At 41.5% G+C, this 15,944-nt stretch overlaps 1 long non-coding RNA gene across 8 annotated transcripts in view; it reads left to right on the top strand.

Moving 5' to 3' along the window:
* The window catches only part of LOC132594116 (uncharacterized), a 134,206-nt gene that overhangs the window by 44,235 nt on the left and 74,027 nt on the right, over positions 1-15,944 (top strand). For 2 of the 8 annotated variants that reach the window (XR_011377043.1, XR_011377041.1), the window contains exon 5: positions 345-1,288. The exons of 2 other annotated variants lie outside the window; for them this stretch is intronic. This is a non-coding gene — a long non-coding RNA (uncharacterized lncRNA). Of the gene's footprint in view, positions 1-344; positions 2,947-15,944 lie in introns of those variants that run through there. 4 more of the 8 variants (XR_011377040.1, XR_011377044.1, XR_011377042.1 and 1 more) reach the window with 2 other exon arrangements.

Here is a 15,944-nt window from a genome sequence, read left to right as displayed (position 1 = left end):
TATTGCTATGAGTTATATCCAAGAATGTTTTGTCTGTGTTCTCTTTTAGAAGTTTTGTGGTGTCATGTCTTATATTTAGGTCAAAATAAACCATTTTGAGTTTATTTTTGTATATGGTGTAGGGGAGTGTTCTAATTTCATTGATTTACACGTGGCTCTCCAGCTTTCCCAACACCACTTGTTGAAGAAACTGTCTTTTCTCCATTGTATATTCATAACTTCTTTGTCAGAGATTAATTGACCATAGATGTTTGAGTTTATTTCTGGGTTCTCTATTCTGTTCCATTGACCTATATGTCTGTGTTTGTGCCAATAGCACACTGGTTTTTTTTGGTTTTTTTCAGGTTCTCACTGCTGTGGCCTCTCCCGTTGCGGAGCACAGGCTCCGGACACGCAGGCTCAGCGGCCACGGCTCACGGGCCCAGCCGCTCCGCGGCATGTGGGATCTTCCCGGACCGGGGCACGAACCCGCATCCCTTGCATCGGCAGGCGGACTCTCAACCACTGCGCCACCAGGGAAGCCCAGCACACTGTTTTTATTAGTGTGGCTTTGTAGTTTTGTCTGAAGTCTGAAAGGCTATGCTTCCAGCTTTGTTCTTTTCCCTCAGGATTTGCTTTGGCAATTCTGGGCCTTTTGTGGTTCCATATAAATGTGAGAATTATTTGTTCTAGTTCTGTGAAAAATGTCATGGGTAGTTTGATAGGGATTGCATTAAACCTGTAGATTTCCACATTGAGTGGAAAGTAGGAATCTGTTTTTTGAACGGAAATTCTTAAGAGCTCGCGAAGTTCCAGGGCTTCACGGTAGCTGGGCTCCTGTTCCAATGAACTTGTGGTAATAAGTTCAATATAACCAATAAGCCAGTAGCCTATAACCAAGTGTAAATTAGTATCCATCAAAAGTCCATGAGTGATATATTTTGCTTTAAATCATAAGGCTGTAAATTACAGGTTTTATATACCTGTATCTTTTACTCTGCCATTTCCACACCACAGTTGCTGTTGTTTTCAATACAGTATCTCTAAAAAATGTCCGTATTACTTTTGGCATCCTTAAAGCATGACTTAGGAACTGTTCACACTGAGCTCACCATCACTTCTTCTCTTTAAGGACAGTGCAAACCAAAGTGACACAATCGGTGCCCTTCGAAATCAGCAGGGCTTGACAGCCCCTTGGATTTCATTGATGAGCTACTGAATGGCTTGGCAGCCATCTTCAAATCCAAAGGATTTCATTCTTTCCAAATTCACAAGCAGAATTTCTTTACTACCAAGTTTCCCGAAAATGGTGTGTGAGTACCTGTCAGTCCATCACTTACAGGAAGGTTTCTGAGGTAGTCCCTAGTCTTTTCTATCCTATTTCTGGTTTCAGAAGACTGGTTTTGGGTGACTGTCCCTCACGGAGGGCCCTCCTGTGGCCCAGGAGGCTGCTATATTACCACTGTGGGCGTGAGAGAAACTGTTGGTTTCCAGGCCCATGTTCTTGTAAAGTCTTCCCTTAGAATGGGGACTTTAAACTTAGATTCTACAGCAAAGGTGTTTTTTTTTTTAACTTATCTCCATGATATCATTTTATTTATTTATTTAATTTATTTTTTAAACATCTTTTTGGAGTATAATTGCTTTACAATGGTGTGTTAGTTTCTGCTTTATAACAAAGTGAATCAGTTATACATATACGTATGTCCCCATATCTCTTCCCTCTTGCATCTCCCTCCCTCCCACCCTCCCTATCCCACCCCTCTAGGTCATCACAAAGCACCGAGCTGATCTCCCTGTGCTATGTGGCTGCTTCCCACTAGCTATCTATTTTACGTTTGGTAGTGAATATATGTCCATGCCTCCCTCTCACTTTGTCACAGCTTACGCTTCCCCCTCCCCATATCCTCAAGTCCGTTCTCTAGTAGGTCTGTGTCTTTATTCCCTTCTTGCCCCTAGGTTCTTCATGACCATTTTTTTTAGATTCCATATATATGTGTTAGCATACGGTATTTGTTTTTCTTTTTCTGACTTACTTCACTCTGTATGACAGACTCTAGGTCCATCCACCTCACTACAAATAACTCAATTTCGTTTCTTTTTATGGCTGAGTAATATTCTATTGTATATATGTGCCACATCTTCTTTATCCGTTCATCTGTTGATGGACACTTAGGTTGCTTCCATGTCCTGGCTATTGTAAATAGAGCTGCAATGAACATTTTGGTACATGACTCTTTTTGAATTATGGTTTTCTCAGGGAATATGCCCAGTAGTGGGATTGCTGGGTCATATGGTAGTTCTATTTTTAGTTTTTTAAGGCACCTCCATACTGTTCTCCATAGTGGCTGTATCAATTTACATTCCCACCAGCAGTGCAAGAGGGTTCCCTTTTCTCCACACCCTCTCCAGCATTTATTGTTCGTAGATTTTTTGATGGCCATTCTGACCGGTGTGAGGTGATATCTCATTGTAGTTTTGATTTGCATTTCTCTAATGATTAATGATGTTGAGCATTCTTTCATGTGTTTGTTCGCAATCTGTATATCTTCTTTCGAGAAATGTCTGTTTAGGTCTTCTGCCCATTTTTGGATTGGGTTTTTTGGTTTTTTTGATATTGAGCTGCATGAGCTGCTTGTAAATTTTGGAGATTAATCCTTTACAGCAAAGGTTTTTAACCTGGGGTCCAAACACCCTCTGTTCATGGTTGAGTTTTAGTGTGTCTGTGAATCCCTTGAAATTGCAAATAAATTTCCATAAATGTGATTTTTCTGGAGGAAGCGTTCTTAACTTTCATCAGATTCTTCAGAAATGGGTGTCCCTAAAAGGCTAAGAGCCACTGGTCTGTCCTGTCTCTGACCTTGATCTAACTTGATACACACGGTTCCTTGTTTGTATTTCTAACCAGTAGAGTATGAATTGATTTTGCCAAGGCCTTAACATTTCCTACCATTCTGTGTGTCTCTCTCTCTTACTTTTGTTCTTTTTTTTTTTTTCTTTTTTTTTTTTTTGCGTTACGCGAGCCTCTCACTGTTGTGGTCTCTCCCGTTGCGGAGCACAGGCTCCGGACGTGCAGGCTCAGCGGCCATGGCTCACGGGCCTAGCCGCTCCGCGGCATGTGGGATCTTCCCTGACCGGGGCACGAACCCATGTCCCCTGCATCGGCAGGCAGACTCTCAACCACTGCGCCACCAGGGAAGCCCACTTTTGTTCTTTTTGATTACATATTTTTCTGGTTGGACAACCAATTTCTGGGTATTCTTTTAAATCTTTCTTGTGAGCTTTAAGTTCCTCAATGATTTAACTTATTTTGGTGATCCTTAAATATGTCATGACTTTTTCTTTTCTTAAACTATTTTAGTATGGACTGTATAAACATCCAAAAGAGGGACTTCCCTGGTGGTCCAGTGGGTAAGACTCTATGCTCCCAATGCAGGGGGCCCGGTTTGATCCCTGGTCAGGAAACTAGGTCCCACATGCATGCTGCAACTAAGAAGCCCGCATGCCGCAACAAAGATCTTGCGTGCCGCAACTAAGACCCGTGCAGCCAAAATAAATAAATAAATAAATAAATATTTTTTAAAAATCCAAAAGAGCACATGTGAAATTTAAAGAAGAAAATTAAAGCAATTAAAAAGCACCAGGGGGGGACTTCCCTGGTGGCACAGTGGTTGGGAATCCGCCTGCCAATACAGGGGACAAGGGTTTGAGCCCTGGTCCGGGAAGATCCCACATGCTGCAGAGCAAGAAAGCCCGTGGGCCACAACTACTGAGCCTGTGCCCTAGAGCCCGCAAGCCACAACTACTGAGCCTGCGTGCCACAACTACTGAAGCCTGCGTACCTAGAGCCCATGCTCCACAACAAGAGAAGCCACCACGATGAGAAGTCTGCGCACAGCAACGAAGAGTAGTCCCCCCTCACTGCAACTAGAGAAAGTCCGCGCACAGCAACGAAGACCCAACGCAGCCAAAAATAAACAAATTAATTTTAAAAAAAAGCACCAGGTCACCATAACCCAGTTCAAGAATTATAATATTGCCAGTATCCTATTATCTATACCACCCTCCCCCCAAAGAAAACCTCTCCCAGAAATAACCACTCTTCTAATCTTGTGATAACCATTTCCTTGCCTATCTTTATAGCTTTTCCATGTAGATATGCATTATTTAGTTCTGACTGTTTTTGAACTTCATATAAATGGAATCATACTAAATTATTTTTATCTTGCTTTCTTAGCTCAGTATTTGTAATATTAATTCATGTTGCTGCATATAGCTATAGTTCATTCATTTTTATTGCTTTGCAGTGTCTTTTATATGAATATACCACAATTAATATATCTATTTCACTGTTGATGGACAATGGATGGTTACCTATTAATAGCTGTTAAGAATAACGTCATCTTGGACTTCCCTGGTGGCACAGTGGTTAAGAATCCGCCTGCCAATGCAGTGGACACAGGTTCGATCCCTGGTCCGGGAAGATCCCACATGCTGTGGAGCACCTAAGCCCGTGTGCCACAACTACTGAGCCTGCACTCTGGAGCCAGCGTGCCACAACTACTGAAGCCTGCGCACCTAGAGTCCGTGCTCCGCAGCAGGAGAAGCCACCACGATGAGAAGCACATGCACCGCAAAGAAGAGTAGCCCCCGCTGGCCGCAACTAGAGAAAGCCCGTGCGCAGCAACGAAGACCCAAGGCAGCCAAAAATAAATAAATAAAAAATAAATTAATTTAAAAGAAAAGAAAGAATAATGTCATCTTTTTCATGTATGTGGTGTGTATGGGCAAGAGTTTCTCATGGGTGTGTACCTAGAATTGGAATCGCTAGTTTGTAGGATATGAGCAAATTCAACTTTATTTAGAAAATGCCAGTGATTTTCCAAAGTGGCTCTAGGAATTTAAGTTCTCATGAGCAGTGAATGGGAATTGTTCCACATCCTCAGTAATCGTTGGTGTTATGAGTGTTTTTATTTTAGCTATTCCAGAAGCATGTAGTTGTATCTCACTGAAGTTTTAAGTTGTATTTCTCTGATTATTAATGAGGTTGGGAATTTAAAAATATACTTATTACTATTTGGATCTCTTCTTTTTTTAATTATTTATTTTTGGCTGCGTTGGGTCTTCGTTGCTGCATGTGAGCTTTCTCTAGCTGTAGCGAGCGGGGGCTACTCTTTGTTGCAGTGCGCGGGCTTCTCTTTTCGGTGGCTACTCTTGTTGCAGCACACGGGCCCTAGAGCATGTGGGCTCAGTAGTTGTGGCTTGTGGGCTCTAGGACACATGAGTTTCAGTAGTTGTGATGCACAGGCTCAGTAGTTGTGGCTCACAGTCTCTAGAGTGCACGCTCAGTAGTTGTGGTGCACGGGCTTAGTTACTCTGCGGCATGTGGGATCTTCCTGGACTAGGGATCGAACCCGTGTCCCCCGCATTGGTAGGCGGATTCTTAACCACTGTGCCACCAGGGAAGTCCCTGGATCTCTTCTTTTGTGAATTGCCTGTCCAAGTGTTTTGCCTAGTTATTATTAGTTTGTCTCTTACTTTTTTTCTTTAAATATTTACTTATTTATTTATTTAGGCTGCACCAGGTCTTAGTTGTGGCACGCAGGAACTTTGTTGTGGCATGCGGACTTCTTAGTTGCAGCATGTGGTTTCTTAGTTGCAGCATGCAGGATCTAGTTCCCTGACCAGGGATCAAACCCGGATCCCCTACATTGGTAGCGCAGAGTCTTTCCCACTGGACCACCAGGGAAGTCCCATGCATTGCTAGTAATTTTTGACTGGATTCCAGATATTGTGAATTTTATGCTGTTGGATGCTTGATTTTGTTGTGTTAAAAGATAAACTGATACATATTAAAATTTTTAAAGTTTATTTGGGCAAAAATCTATTCAAATCAGGTAGCATCCAATCTAGCAGAAAGAAAGGCGCTCTGAGGAGCTGTACAAAATGAAGGATGTTTGTAGGCAGAAAGGAGTGGGAACAAGGAAACTAGACTAGGCGAAAAATCGGGTTGGTTATTGCAGTTACTTTCCTTTAAGGGATGGCAGGGGTCTATCAGGCAGGTTATCTAACCAATGCTGATCAAGTGATCTTACATTGACTGCATTAATTCCATTTCTGAGGAAGCCGAAACTACGATCAAGTCTCGGTTTGACATGGAACTTAGCATAAGCAACTCCATTTTGGGCAGAAATGTTGACTTACAAATCCGCAAGTAATTGTCCTCTTTCTGGCAATTGTTTGCCTAGCCTCGTGGAATTGCACCCTTGGTCAGATTGGTTTTGAGCCCGACACTCAAGGAGACCCCCGTGCAGGTTTCTGAAGCTCTTTCTCTGTGTATATTCCTCCTCTCTGGCGTTCTGCCCCCTCGACCTCCCTGAACTCTGATCTCTGTTTCCTGAGTTCAGTGAAGCTCTTTTGAGATTCCCCTCCTATGTTGCAGTCCAGAAACTTCCTGCAGGCAGAAAGCCTGGGCAATTGTAGCTTTCATCTCATTAGTTTCCCTTCACAGTCCCGTACTACCTGTTTTTCTGTGTTTGAAAATGTTTGTTTTTGCATAAATTCCGGGGTTTTTTTTTAATGTCAGGAGGGCAAGTCCCATAGTAGTTACCAAGTTTTCAGCTTTTTACTTGTTATTTTCTTTGTGATTCTTTCTATTATACAAATCTGAGAAAATAGTTATCCTCTTAGAAATATAATAAACCCACCTTTGAATAAACCCTTCTTTCAAAGAAAGAAGAGGTGGGTTTAGTAGTGAGGATGGAAGAGTGAATTTAATAGATACTGTAATAGGAACAAGTGTTAGAATCTAGTCATTACACGTGGGGGTGTGGTATGTAAAAATAGCAAGACATTAAAGATGACCTAAAGTTATAATAAAAATGGTATTGCTTCAGTCTGAAAATAAAGCTTCAGTCAAATGAGAAGATGTCCTCATCCTGAGGTAATGTCACTTATTATTATTATTTTTTGCAACTTGAGTAAGAAGATGAAGGTGCGTATCCAAAGAAGACATGACAATATTAAAGAAGTCACACTATATAAACAATGAGATGTTATATAAAAAGCACTAAACTGTGAGTCAGAAATTCTGCATTTTAGTTCCCATTCTATCATTTACAGGCTCTGTAGCCTGTAGTCATCTGAGCCTTAGTTTCTTTGTTTGTTCCATGGGAAAAACATGTCATGCTTACCTCCCAGGTGAGGCTCAAATGAAATAATGCAAGTGAGAGTGCTTTGTAAATCACTTACATCATCCACAGGTAAGATAGCACTGTATGATTGTTACTGTTTTGCCTAGTAAGTATCAAGATGTGGAAGATCAGAGTAAAGCTTCAGTCAAAGCCAGATAGTTGTAATCTTGGAGTGCTTCCTGTAGAAGGTGTCATTAAAGATAGAAACAATAGCTAGGTGGGAAGGAACTGTCATGGGAACCACCATAAACAAAACTTCAGAGGCAGAAACAAGCTCTCTTTTTATATTACCACCTGGGACAGTTTATCCTCCCCCCTGCAAAGAATAGGTGATCAACACTTTGAGGAAATCAGAGCGGAGAGCTTAAAGGCTGGAGTGGGGATTTTAGGGGTGTGCTGGGGGAGAGGTGAGGACACTGGCTGAGAAGAAGCTAAGAGGGATGGCTGGAAAGAGAGATAGAAAGATGTGGGAGAGAAAAGTGGTTTTCTCACTATTCTTTGGCTAGAGTGGGAGTGAATGGTAATTATAAAAGTAATGTCAACTAATTGTAGAAATTCATGCATAACAGAAGGGAAAGCCCTCAACTCTTTTTCACTTTGGAGAGGTGACTGATCCTAATAATTTGGTGTATGTCCTTTCACACTTTTCCCAATGCATACATAACACATATAGTACAAACTTAAATTCACAGCAAACAACAGTTACCTCCCTAAACCTAGAATCCTTCTCTACCATTGCCTTCTTAGGCCCTGTGCTAATTCTCTTCCTAACCCCCACATTAGCTTTCTTGCTTTTTCTTCCTCACCCCTAACAGGAAATAAACCTCAAGGCTCAGTCCTTGGCTACCCGCTCTTCCCTCTACATTCTTTGCTCTTGAAGATCACTTCCAAGCAGATGACTTCCCCAGTTTCCTCTTCAATACCTGACTTATCTCAAGAGTTTCGAGTCTGTATCTCCTACAACCTGCTGGACATCTCTTCCTTGATCTCTTACCCACCCCTCTCACTTGGACCTTGTCTACAACCAAGGTCAGCCATTTGTCTCAAAAGGGCTCCTTCTTCCAGATTTCCTGTTTTTGTCATTTATATTCCCCTAAATTCATGTGCTCAGAACCCTGGCTTTGGTCCAATTGTTTCTTCTCTCAATATCTTTCTCCTCATATCATCTTTTTTTTTTAATAGATTTTATTTATTTATTTATTTATTTATTGGCTGTGTTGGGTTTTCCATTGCTGTGCACGGGCTTTCTCTAGTTGCCGAGGGCTTCTCCTTGCGGTGGCTTCTCTTGTTGCAGAGCACAGGCTCTAGGCGCACAGGCTTCAGTAGTTGTGGCACACGGGCTTCAGTGGTTGTGACTCGCGGGCTCTGAAGAGCAGGCTCAGTAGTTGTGGCGCACGGGCTTAGTTGCTCCGCAGCATGTGGCATCTTCCCTGACCAGGGCTTGAACCCATGTCCCCTGCATTGGCAGGCAGATTCTTAACCACTGTGCCACCAGGGAAGTCCCCATATCATCTTTTCATTCCCTCTTTTCACCACCTACACCATGACAGTCATCCTGCCACAGATCCCTCCCTACCCTTATCCATGTCCTCATAGCTGCACACCAACCTATAAAACACTATTTACATCTTAATCTTCTATTCCTCCTCAACATAGAATTCCTCACCTTCTTGCTTAGCTGCCACTGTCCCAATTCCTCAACCTGGTGATGATACCTCTCACAGTCTAGCACCAAATTATCTTTCTAATCTCATCACCATGACTCTTCTATACCTCCTTTCCATTCCAGCCCAAATAATTTAATCACTGTTCTCTGAAAACGCCTTTTACCTGTTGACTCCTGGATCTTTGTTCAAACTGCTAACTCAGCTTAAATTCTGATTCCATTTTTCTGAACTTGTCCAAGAACCCTAGTTCAAAACCAGGTCAAGCCTTGTTTCCTCCAAGAAGAATTTTCTGACCATCTCCACTGTCGGTGGTACCATCCCTTCCAGAACCTAAGGACACTGATTATTGAGAGACTAGATTGGTCTTTCTATATTATCTCGTTAGATACTTGTTTGGCCTCTTTGAGTTTCCCATGTATAGCGACTATACTTCATTCCTCTGTTTACCTTCAGTGCCTGGCACAGGGCCTGGGCATCACAGATGTTCAGTAGCTTTTATGAAACGATTATGCTTGGGGATAGAATGTCGATGGTGTGGAGACAAAGGAGATAAAGTTTGGGGGATAAAGAAGAGGGATATTATGGGAAGAGTTGAGGAATAAAATTGTGGCAGAGGACAAAGAGAAGAGGTTGAAGGAGGGGCAGAAATGGGTGTTTGGGAATGAAGGATATAAACATGAGATTGAGTGAAGATCGTGCTCCCACCTGTCTTTGGTAGGGCCCAGGAATAGAGGCCCTATCAAGATGTGGTCATGAGGCGGTTGTGTGATGGGCCTCGGGCTAGGGAGAATTAGGTGAAGTTGGCTCTCTCAGCTCTACTGTGGCAGGCAGCCAATGAATTATTTAATTTAACTCTTACAGGGACTCAAAGAAGCACCTTCTAGAAGGCCTGGTTACTTGTTTCACAGAAAAGGAAGTGTAAAGATAGGAAAGTATTTTGTTTACTGGATTCATTCACAAAATGTTTGTTGAGCACCTATTATATACCAGGCACCAAGAATACAGAGATTTTTGTCCTCAAGGAGTTCCTAGTCTGGTGGGAGAAACAAAATGATTTAAAAAAATGCAACCGTATGTTACTATAAGAATGAGTTCTATATAGGGTGTGGAGCACAAAGCAGGGACGGGTCAGTTTACCTTGTGGAGACAGAAAAGACTTCTCAGGGGAACAACTTGAACTGAGCCTTGAAATCTGAGTAGGCATCTGCCAGGTTGGTGGGAACAGAGGAGACCTGGGGAGAGGGGAGGCACTCTGGGCAAATAGGCAACAAGAGTTCCAGGGAGCTGGTGTAATTTCAGGGAAATTCATGAGGTTGGGATCAGGAAGAGATAAGTGATGTGGTTGGAAAGGAAACAGGAGACTCATGAGAAGAGTTCTTTGGAGTGCTGGTGAGAGATGATAAGGGCCAGCAACAAGGCGGGGTTAGCAGGAATAGAGGTAGGGGAGGGTGAAAGAGATGCTAAGGAAGTGGAATTGTCAAGACTTATTCCACTGGTGATGGTAGGGAGAGAATGGAGAGAAGGATGTGAGAGAGAGTGTGGAAAAGGGGGAGAGAAGGCAAGAGAGGCTGATCCAGTAAGACTTCCTGGTTCCTGGCTGAGGCAAGTAGGTGTATGATGGTATCATTTACTGAGATGCGGGACACATAAGGAGTGGAAGGATTGGGAAACACAATAAACTTGGCTTTTGGCAAATCAAGTTTGAAGCACCTCTTGGAGTTGTAGAAGAGTACCTCATGGCCCACTTCACTGTCCACTGCTTTGCATATGTAAAGCTTTGATGTCTGAGAAAGGTCAAAAGAATCCTTGGTAGAGTGACTATAAGCAAGTGCAATCCAATTCAAAATAAGTTCTTGAACATGTACTATGTGCCACACTGCAACACACACTAATCTCCAAGGGGACTCTATCTGCCTTGTTCACATTTGCATCCCAGTGCCTGGTACAGTGACTGATACACAGTGGACATTTAATTAATATTTGTTGAATGAATAACTGAATGTATGAACGAACATGTTTGGTAATGAGAATACAGCAATGAATAGCTCCTGAATCCCTCCCTTCGGAACTTACTGTCTGGTTGGGGAGACAAATGCATGCACAAACAGTGTCAAACAGCATATTAACGCTTGAATAGAAGTTGGATGTAAGGGCAATAAGGACTCGGGGGAGAGGGAGTGACTTACTCAGTCCTTGTGCTGGGTTTTACAGTTTTCTAGGCAGAGAAGAGGAAAAGACATTCCAGAAGGAAGGAACAGACCAAATAAAGGCCTAGAAGGGTGAAAGTGTCTGACCTGGTTCTCAGACTAACAGTTTAGTGCAGCTGTACTCCACATGGCAATCATCATGCCTGCCATCCCCTTATAAGGAAATATTCCACATCCACATCCCTTGCTGAGGGAAAGCTCTTAGTGTTCTTGCTTTACACAAAATGAAACTGCTGTTCAGCCACAGGTGGCCACTCACCCCAAAAGAGACAAATCATACGCTGTCTAGCAGCCTAAGAGGTATACTTGAGCGGAGCCACTGTCAAAACCAGAAGGAGCAGGGCTGTTCTGCTCACTGTGATGTGAGTATGTCTCTGTGTGTGGTGGTGGTGATGGTGGTGGTATGGGAAACCAGAGAGAATCGGGCAGTTAGCCATACCTTCAAAGATGGAGAGAAGCCAGAGAGGCCAAGCTGGCCATAGGAAACAGAAGTTACAAAAAAAGTAGACGCCACATGGCAGAAAAAAGACATGCTGAGCAGAGGGAGAAGCAGCAGTTGTTTTCAGAGTGAGAAGCAGATGGAATCAGAGGTCATCCAGTTAGATCACCGTCTACATATATTAAAACCCATTAGTAATGTTAGAATACTTGCTGTCCACCATCAAACATATTTCATAATTCATTAGGAGAGGATATTTGAAATTTCTGTTGTTCTTCCTTTATTCCCAGTGACCCAAGTTTCCTGCTCATATCATTTCTGTTTGAATAACTTCTTTTAGCAATTCTTTTGGAGCAGGTCTGCTGGCAATGGATTCTCTTAGTTTTTCTTCATCTGAGAATGTCTTTATTTCATCATCATTTCTCCAGGATATTTTTGCTGGATATAGAATTATGAGTTAACAGGTTTTTTTTCCTCTCAGCACTTAAAAAATATTATTCTACTTTATTCTGGCCTCCATTGTTTCTAATGAGAATTCCACACTCATTTGGATCATTGTTTCTCTATAGAAGTGTGTTTCTTTTCTCTGTCTGCTTTCAAGATTTTTTCTTTGTTTTTAGTTTTCAGTGGTTTGCTTGTGATATGCCTGGGTGACGATTTTTTGTTTGGTTGGTTTTTTATCCTGTTGGTAATTTGGTGAGCTTTTGGAATCTATAGGTCTATGTCTTTTATAAAATTTGAGAAGCTTTGTTAAGCCATTATTTCTTTTTAAGAAGTATTTTCCTATACCACACTCTCTTTCCTGTACTTCTTTGACTCTGATGACATGAATGTTAGACCTTTTGGTTTTGTCCTACATATCCTTGAGGCACTGTTTACTTTTTTCAATCTCTTTTCCTCTATGTTATTCAAATTGCATAGTTTCTATAAATATATGTATACTTTTTATTTTATTTATTTATTTTTGGCTACATCAGGTCTTAGTTGCAGTGTGTGGGCTTCTCTCTAGTTGTGGCGTGCAGGTTCTCTAGTTGTGGCATGCAGGCTCAGTAGTTGTGTGAGCATGTGGGCTCAGTAGTTGTGGCACTCAGGCTCTTTAGTTGTGGCGCACAGGCTCAGCCTAGTTGCCCTGCAGCATGTGGGATCTTAGTTCCCCGATCAGGGATCAAACCCACGTCCCCTGCATTGGAAGGCGGATTCTCAACTGCTGGACCACCAGGGAAATTCCTATTATCTGTATTCAAGTTCACTGAATCTTTCTTTCATCAGTTCCTTTCTGTCATTGAGTTCATTTGATGAATTTAAAAAAAAATTTTACTTATTGTAATTTTCAGTTCTAGAATATTCATTTGGTTCTTCTTTATATTTTCTATTTATTTTCCTGAGATTTTCTATCTCTTCATTCATTTCAACAGTGTTTGCCCTTACTTGTTGGAGTATTTTATAATCATTCCTTCAAAGTCTTTGTCAAATAATCCCAACATCTGTCCCAATATCTTCACATTGATATCTATTGTCTCTTCTCATGTGAGTTGAGATATTCCTGGTACGAGTAATTTTGGAGTGTAATCTGGATATTTTGAATATTATGTTATGAGACTCAATCTTGTTTAAGTCCTATAGAGCATGCTGGTATTTTTGTTTTCTCAGGCAATTGAGCTGGTTGGATTCAGGTCACAAATTCCAATCAGTGTTCTGTGGTTGTGGTTTCAACGCCAGTTCTATTTTCCAGGCCTTTGCAATGCTATTTGGATCTGTCCCACGTTTGTGCCACCCAGTGGCCAGTGGTAGCCTGTCATTTAATTCAGTTCTCAAAGTCTGTTGACTTTGTTCAGTTCTCCTGTCTGTTTGTGATCTGATCCTTACTTGTGCAGTTCAGGAGTGAGCCCAGGGGTTCATATACAACATTTTGGGGTTTCTTTCCTAAGATCTTCCCTCTCTGTGGTAACCCCAGTGCTTTCAAGTTCCCTGGGATTTCCCTTTTCGGTCCTCCAGCCAGAAAGTTAGGGCTTAATTTACCCCACTTTGCTGTACATTTATTACAATTGTGCCCTCGTCTGGGTTCAAGCAGCAAGAGGACAGAGAGGAAAAAAAGTCCGTGGGGTTTTTCCCATCCTCTTGGGACCACACCTCTTCTAATTGGAGAGGAAAGTTCCACTTCTTAAGAGTTGTGAGTACCTATAGGTCCTTGCTGCTACCGTTGTCATTCCCAGGTGATCCCTTTCCCACGATCTAAGCCGGACCCGAGAGCTTCCCCTGAAGCTCTCTCTGTCCATGCTGATTTACACTTCCAGTTTTTAGGCTGCCTTGAAGTCAGTTTAGGGGCTACTGGAAGGGAAAAAAAAATAGTAAACTCACTGCCAGTTTGCACTCTGGTCTTAACTCCTCAATCCACATGCTAGTACCACTTTTCAGAGTCTCTTTATTTCCTTCCATTATTTGTTCTTTTGTATATTTGCACTTTCTCACTTCCTCATTTTTGATTGGGCTAATGAGTTATTTACCTTTAAAAAAAGTATTTTAGATTTATATAGTAGTTCTGTTTTTCTTGTTTTCTAATTTATTATAATTTGGTTTTCTTCATTTGTTCCTTTCTGCAGCTTTCCTTTGGTTTATTTTGTTATTATTTTCTATCCTTTAAAAAAGATGCTTATTTCTCCATTTTGTTTTGAAATATGTATTTAAGGTGATTAAGTATTCCTCTGAGTACTACTTGAGCCACATTTTATAGATTCTGGTATATATTCTTTACATTATTATTTTTATTATTTCCATTAATTCTTTTGTTTTGGGTTATGTTTCCATTTTGACCCAATTATATGAAAGAGAGCTTTATTTTTAACTTCCAGGACAGAGAGGACTCTTTGATTTTCTTATTAAATTCATTTGTTGCAATATGATTATAGGATATTTTCTGCATTGTTTCTGTTTTGGGGGTGTTTGAAATATTTCTTAAAGACTTAAATATGATTAATTTTAATAAATATTATTGGACAATTGAAAGGATGAAGTATCCTCTGCTTTTAGGATGCAGAGTTTGATATATATCAGTAAGGTCTGCTTTGTTAATTATATTGTTTAGGTCAACTCTATTTTTAGGGTTTTTATTTTAACTATTTTTTTTTTTATGGCCTCACTGCACAGCTTGCAGGATCTTAGTTACCCAACCAGGGGTTGAACCTGGGCCCCAGCAGAGAAAGCGCTGAGTCCTAACCACTAGACCGCCAGGGAACTTCCCTATTTTTACTTTTAAAAAAAATTATTATTTGTTTTTGATTGGATGAAACAAGTAATTTAAAGCCTCTTTTTTATTAGCACGTTTCTGTTTCCTTCTTCTTGCTTATTTTGTAATTTCTGCTTTGTGAAGGTTACTTTTATGTTGTTTGGTACATTGATAATCATAATCGTTACTTTTCATTGACAATTGTACCCTTTTTTTTAATAGATCTTTATTGGAGTATAACTGCTTCACATTACTGTGTTAGTTTCTGTTGTATAACAAAGTGACTCAGCCATACACATACATATATCCCCATATCCCCTCCCTCTTGAGCCTCCCTCCCACCCTCCGTATCCCACCCCTCTAGGTCATCACAAAGCACCGAGCTGATCTCCCTGTGCTATGCTGCTGCTTCCCACTAGCTAACTATTTTATTTGGTAGTGTATATATGTCAATGCCACTCTCACTTTGCCCCAGCTTTCCCCTCCCTGCCGTGTCCTCAAGTCCATTCTCCATGTCTACGTCTATATTCCTGCCCTGACACTAGGTTCATCAGTACCATTTTTATTCCATATATATGCGTTAGTGTATGGTATTTGTTTTTCTCTTTCTGACTTACTTCACTCTGTATGACAGTCTCTAGGTCCATCCACGTCTCTACAAATGACCCAATTTCGGGCTTCCCTGGTGGCGCAGTGGTTGACAGTCTGCCTGCCGATGCAGGGGACACGGGTTCGTGCCCCAGTCCAGGAGCATCCCACATTTCACGGAGCGGGCCCGTGAACCATGGCCGCTGAGCCTGCGCGTCCGGAGCCTGTGCCCCGCAACAGGAGAGGCCACAACAGTGAGAGGCCCGCGTACCGCATAAAAAAAAAAAAAAGACCCAATTTCATTCCTTTTTATGGCTGAGTAATATTCCATTGTATATATGTGCCACATCTTCTTTATCCATTCATCTGTCGATGGACATTTAGGTTGCTTCCATGACCTGGCTATTGTAAATAGTGCTGCAGTGAACATTGAGCTGCATGTGTCTTTTTGAATTATGGTTTTCTCTGGGTATATGCCCAGTAGTGGGATTGCTGGGTCATATGGTAATTCGATTTTTTTTTTTTAAGATCTTTTTTAAAATTTAATATAATTTTACTTTTTTTTGCTGTGTTGGGTCTTTGTTTCTGTGCGAGGGCTTTCTCTAGTTGTGGCGAGCGGGGGCCACTCTTCATCGCGGTGCGCGGGCC

This window comes from Globicephala melas, chromosome 20, assembly GCF_963455315.2.
Source record: "Globicephala melas chromosome 20, mGloMel1.2, whole genome shotgun sequence".
In the NCBI taxonomy this organism is placed as follows: domain Eukaryota; kingdom Metazoa; phylum Chordata; class Mammalia; order Artiodactyla; family Delphinidae; genus Globicephala; species Globicephala melas.
This window is presented reverse-complemented; position numbering and strand designations above follow the sequence as displayed.